Source organism: Epinephelus moara, chromosome 10 (assembly GCF_006386435.1).
Source record: "Epinephelus moara isolate mb chromosome 10, YSFRI_EMoa_1.0, whole genome shotgun sequence".
Taxonomy (NCBI): Eukaryota; Metazoa; Chordata; class Actinopteri; order Perciformes; family Serranidae; genus Epinephelus; species Epinephelus moara.
In genome coordinates this window covers 36254923-36261446 of record NC_065515.1, presented here as the reverse complement: position 1 = coordinate 36261446, position 6524 = coordinate 36254923, and positions in this window count along the sequence as shown.

Genomic DNA, 6524 nt, shown 5'->3' with positions numbered 1-6524 from the left:
TTCTGTTTTTGTTAGTATGGTCAGTTATATTTTTGTATGCTGTGGGCATATAGGTGTGGGGTAAACTGGTGAACTGTTTCTTGGTTGGTTTAAAAAAAAAACACACACAACAAAACAAAACAACAAATTAAAAAGCTCAAAAAGAAAACAATATTTATAATTTATGTTGTCCTGCCATAAAGGGTACAACAGAAAGCAACATGACTGGGAGGTAGATGTCAGTCAGGCACAGTTTGTGCTCTTCCTACAAAGCTATGAGCTCTAATCAGCCAATCAAGTAAATATAAAACCTGTATGGGTGTGTCACGGGAGTGTAAAGACTTTAAAGATGCACCTTTTGTTGTCTGATGCAGCCCACTCTCATGGAAAGGTGTGAAATGGCAACCTGTTCCCCTCCCAAGTATACCACTGCTTTGACAGTGGACCAAAACATCAAAATATGATGCCCCCTGCTTTGGTCTTGGACATCAAATTTTTGAGTGTATTTCCGTAGCTTTAGGCAATAAAGGCGCATGGTTAGGTTGAGAAAAAACATCATGGTTTGGCTTTAAATAAGTACAGTAGTTACTAATGTAATGTCATGTCACGTAACATATGTTACTAGTGGTGTATGCCACACATACTAGCACACTATATTGTTGCTATGTTGTTACAAAACATATAGTAAGCTCCTGGGTGAAAGTCCAGTGATTGTTTGACCCATCCACCTCCCCTCCCATCCATCTCATGCTCACTGTCTCACTCTTTATACCAGAGTAGTTGCAAGTAGCATCAGAAATAGCAGCTGCCCTGTGCATATCATACCCCAGCGAAGAATGTCTTGGGGCGTCAGTGTCTGATGTCAACATCTGCTGTCAAAGTGGAAGTATTTGACAAGTTGAGTTGTGGCCAATGTTGTCAGAAATAGCTGCCACCCGAGCCCGTTCCTACTCTGAAGTTGTTGAAATCTGGTGCTTGGGCAGTGATTTGCGGCATCAGAAAACAACGAAAAAAGGTGTTCTTCTGGTTGCCTTTATAGTTTAAGGGTGCACAGCGGCGTCAGGGGAAAACACGGTGGGACAAGGATGAAAGTTAAGGTGGCAAAAGTCCGACTGGGGCTGGTGGGAGTGGTGGTGGATGGGTCCAACAAACATCTACTATGGAAGTGTATTTTGAAAGAGGACAATGCATGTAACAGGCAGAACTTGACACGGTGTCTCAGAACGTCACCAACAAACGCACCCAGGGTACATTGCATGTCGTATGTGGACGTAGAAAGTCCATGACCAAATGTCAATATGTGACAAGGTTGGAGTGAGAATGTGTTGGCCACCCGGTGCATGCCATGAAGAGTGCCTCCGTATGGTGGTATTTAATGCCGAAATCATTAACAAGGCAGCCTTATTCGACAGGTTGTGAGTCGGAACTGTCTTCAAATGGATATTGACTCTTAGGCATTATGTGGTGGTGGGTATGAAATGCGTTAAAATTAGGTGCTGACAACAAGAAAACCATGTCACTGCAAAGTCAGTGAGGGTCTTCTGCCATGGTGGACACATGAATTAAGTATAAAAAGCGAAGAAGTCTGCATAGGGTGGGTGGGAGACGTGGTGGGGTCAAACAAGACCACTGTTTGTGTCCCAAGTGAAACCAAAAGTCAACATAGTTACGAGACTTGACAGACTTTACCTTACTACATAAAAATACATAGGTTTACGTCACTTACATCCCATGGATAGTTATTTTAAGTGAAACGACAATCTTCTCTTTTTTGTTCTCTAAACCTAACAAAGTGTTTTTTTCCTTTCCCTAAATGAAACCGTTTCAACCAACCACGCTAGTGACCGATTTTAGCAACATGTTTGAAATTGTGACCACTCATAAAAGATTTTGCTTTGCCATTTTTTTGTGTTGCCAGCACATGATGTCAACACATTTTGTGCCCACCACTATATAAAGTGTTGTTAAAAGATTGTGTCAGTTCCATGTATTAGCAGTAGCTCAGTCCATAGGGACTTGGGTTGGGAACCGGAGGGTAGTCTGTTCAAGTCCCCGTCCAGACCAAAATATGGAGCGTGGACTGGTAGCTGGAGAGGTGCCAGTTCACCTCCTGGGCACTGCCAAGGTGCCCTTAAGCAAGGCACCGAACCCCCCAACCGCTCGGAGCACCTGTCATGGGCAGCCCACTCTGACTCTTTCTTTTTTGTTTTCTGTTTTGATTCTTTGCTGTTTTTAACCTGTGAGACACTTTGTGTTACTGTTGTATGTTGTTGTGCCATATAAATAAAGTTGATTTGATTTGATTTGATTTGATTTGACATCTCTCCACTTAGTGCATGTATAGGTCTTGTTTGTGCATGTGTGTGTTTGGACCTGTGTGTAATCGACAACAGTGTGAAAAAATTGAATTTCCCCTCTGGGATTAATAAAGTATATAAAAAATTTTAAAATTATTTCTGTGATACTGACACATACTAACCTTTCTTTCATCCTTTAAAATGTGATCTTCAATGAACAAAATTATTTAAAAAAAAGAAAACATTAACTTTTTATTAATAAAAAAAGAAGAAAACAAAAAACACTCTAGGTCTTAAATTACATATCAGCTGAGCAGTTTTATTTCTCAAGAGCACTAAGTATTGGTATCGTTGTCATGTCACTGAGTCACTTTTTACCAGCTTCTCTTTTAAGACTTGCCACCCATTTTCATTCAAGCACCAGATCAACTTCAATCACTCAAGGCTGAAGAGACCTGATTTTTAACTGCATCAATTATATGTACTCAGTTTTATTTCTGGAGCTTATCCTGTGGGTCAGATCCTATTCTTTGAAGCCTAATGTGGTGAGGATGTTTGTTTTATTTTTATGCAGTTTTTTGATGGCAAACCACTGCTCTGTAGTGTGTACCAGTATATTTTTAAAAGAGGTTTCCAACAGTTGTTAAAGGACTCCATCACATATGTTGTACAAGTGCAAAGCCTTGCTGAATATTTTGATGAATACATTTTAACTGCACTTATTTTGAAGCATTACCAAGACCATTGCAAACAAGCCCATCATTCATAAGACTGGGTATTGGCCATTAACTGTGACACAATTGACTGAATGGGATGGACAATCATCACAAAATAGAAGCAATTTTTACTTTGCAGATACGTTTTTGTTGTTGTTCTTTCAGTTTGTACTATTGTGGATGCAAAGTTTCTGCTTCACATTAGCTTTCCTGGACTGAATGCATATTGGCTGTAACTGTCTCTCATTTTGCACTCGAAAACAAACAGCAGGGAAGCAGAGTGGTTGCAACATCCTCTTTTCAACAGGAAGCAGCGGGGTTTATGGAAAACAGCACAGGTGCTAGTGAATTATCAACTTGTTACAACCACAGCTGTCAACTTTACGATAGATGTCCTCCACTGTTACTTGCTATGAATAAGATTGGAAACCAAATAGCTTGCAATGTCTGAATGTAATGGCAGGAAAATAGAAAAACAGAGCATGGTTGGATCTCCAAATTGGAACTGGAAATGTGGAAACAGTCTGCTCTAAACTCAATGGTTTATTACTGGTTTTGAGGGATTTTCATTAAAAGGACCTCAGCAGTGGTTGTTAAGGTTTAGCTCTTTATCTTACAACATATAATTTAATACCTGAACATTTTCCAAAGCTTTTAAAATAGCTTGTGTGTTTGAGGAAGCCATTGGTTTTTGATTTTAATGTTTTGAAAATCACTTTGCACATACTTGATTAGTGTTTGAGACAGACTGCATTATGTATGAAGGAAAACCAAAAAAAAAAAAAAAAAACTGCCACAATGTCTTATGTAGTTAAGTGAACCTTAGAGGTCCAGTATGTAGGATTTAGGAGGATATACTGGTATAAATGGAATATAACACATTCTCACTTCAATTTCATCAGATTCCGCCATATATTCATCTTTAGCCTGTTACACACATTGTGTCTTTTCAAGATACACTTCCATTTACACAGGAAATGTACAGTTTGCATATAGTCTCTTTCAAAATAAATGTACTACATTATTACAACATGGTAAATTGACATTTTTTCCTTCAACAACAAACGCACGTGGTTACGTTTTGCCAATACACACATGTGGCTAGGTTTAGAAATAAAACAGGGATGGGTTCACGTTCATACAGGAAGTGAACAGTCAGTGGTTGTTGATCCACCATCCCTCCCATCCACCCTACTTGACTACTGCATAATTGAAGTTGTTGTCCAGCAGCATTCTCCCTGATGCCATAAGGCGCTGTTACACAATGATGGTACCCAACCGTGTATCATGAAAGGACGGCTTACGTCATTGTCTGACGTGGAAGACACTGCCCAAACTGAAGTATTCAACAACTTTGGAATGACACCAGGTTGTATAATAAGGCCCAATCTCAATACCCCCCCTTGTCCACTACTCCTTAGCCCTTGGCCCTACCCCTAGCCCTTGCCCACTACCCCTTGGCCCTCGAAATGAAGCAACGAGGGGTAGGGGTCGAAATCTTTCCCTAGGAATTGGGACACCACTCACTACGTGTCGAAATCTTTCCCTAGGAATTGGGACACCACTCACTACGTCACTATTTTAAACAGGAAGCCGTGAGCCATCTACATTTCCAACCAGCATCTACAATGAAGTCTCCAGTTGAGTTCATCCTACCGATCGTGTTTGCTGTATTCATCATGCTTCATTTGATGAACAACAGACGACGTAATGATATGTACGACAGGGGACTTCTGCTAGCTAGCTAGCTAGCTTACCAGCTAACATTACGAGGCAGCATAGGGGGTTTGGGGCGGGCCCTTAGTATGTTTTCTTTAGTGTATAATCACATGAGCTGTCTATGTAGGGAGCGGGTCCTCATCTACATATTGCCATTTTGCACAGCCATGCTTGCATAGTAGCACAGAACAGACAAACCAAACACTGGATCTAGATAGGGCCACTCCCGTTCTTACTGGGGACCAGTTAGCAGCCCCTCCATGACAAGCAGCATCGAAAAAACATGAAACTGTTTTATGCAGTGTTTTACCTGTTTAAACACACAATTTGTTTTGGAGAAGAGGACACGTCTGCAGATAATGTGGCTCCTGGTAAAAACCTTAAGCCATTAGAGAAAAAAAAAAAAAAAAAGATTAGCACAGATTAGCAGGTGCTAGGTTAGTGGCCCGTGGCTGTCACGCCAAACTACGCCCAAGAAACATGGATTTGTAACCTGAAACTGCTTTATTCCGTGCTTTTACCTGTTTCAGTCACTTGGTGCATTCGTTTTGATGAGGAGGAGACCTCTGCAGACAATACACCTCATGGTAGAAACCTCCTGAACGTCTGGATCAGACATATGGTGAGCACACATCAAGTTTTCAGATGCTGGGCAAGCAGGCCGACTGCGACATGCCAAACACGGTAGGAGAAAATACTGATTTATAATGTGAAACTGCTTTATTTAGTGGTTTTACCAGTTTGGCTCCCAGTAAAAACTTCCTGAACACTGAAGGAATTCTAACCAGAAGAAGTTTTAGTTGGTTGCAATCTGCAATCCGCACTGCTAGATTCCACTAAACCGCCTAAATCTTACACACTGGACCTGTAAAAATAGTATGAAATCATAGAAAGGTTTTTGCTATAATTCCACAGGACTCTTTGTTTCATATTTCATAGATAAAGTTATTAAATGGCGGTCTAAATGTTTTGCTGTGTCATTATTGATGGGTCAGGTTTGCTGTGGTAATAACAATTAAGATCTCCAAAGCCTGAAAGAGGTTTGTGCTATCAAAACAAATTAATCCCAATTAACCAGTATACAGTTGCAAAATTGATTACAGCAATTAAAGGAAACCACCACAAACAGTGAAATTGGAGGCAAATCACAAGGCATATTACTCCTCTTAGACTGTTGTAAGTTTTTATGTTCCGTGCAATATAGAATATTTTTCCTCCCGCTGTATTTTCAGTGGCAAAGTTGCAAAAAGCGAAATTACATCTAAGAAGGTGTTTTCAGTAATTGCCAGTCCAATCAGCTCCCTCAATTACACTCAGTGGAGCCATGGATCCGTGATTATTAAGATGGAGCTCACACGAACTGTTCTAAGGCTGGCTTTGCCCCAGCAGGAGCTATCATTAACATGGACTCCAGCTCGGAGCCTCGAGCCTTTAACTGTCCTTAAACTGCCCATGCAAAAGTGGGAAATTAGCAAATGTCAATCATTGGCTGACACTGCTATCAAGCAGGAGTCAGCTGGAGTCTGAAAGGGCCTGAGGGGGTGGTGGTGGCAGAGTGGGTTGACGTTTCCTTTACATCGTCACTCTCTGAATATCAACTCATCATATTATGTTCAGCCTCCTCACTGAGCTGAATTCTTGCCCACGGTGCTTCACAGCAAGTCGTCTTCTCCTCTGTCACCTTGTTTGCTCACAATGACAGCGACTGGGAATCATGTAGGTGTGGAAATTAGAGTGCGGCACACTACAACCATCTGTGGCAACTTTATCTTGCAAGATTTCAAACATGTCACGTTTTTTCTGTTCTTTATTA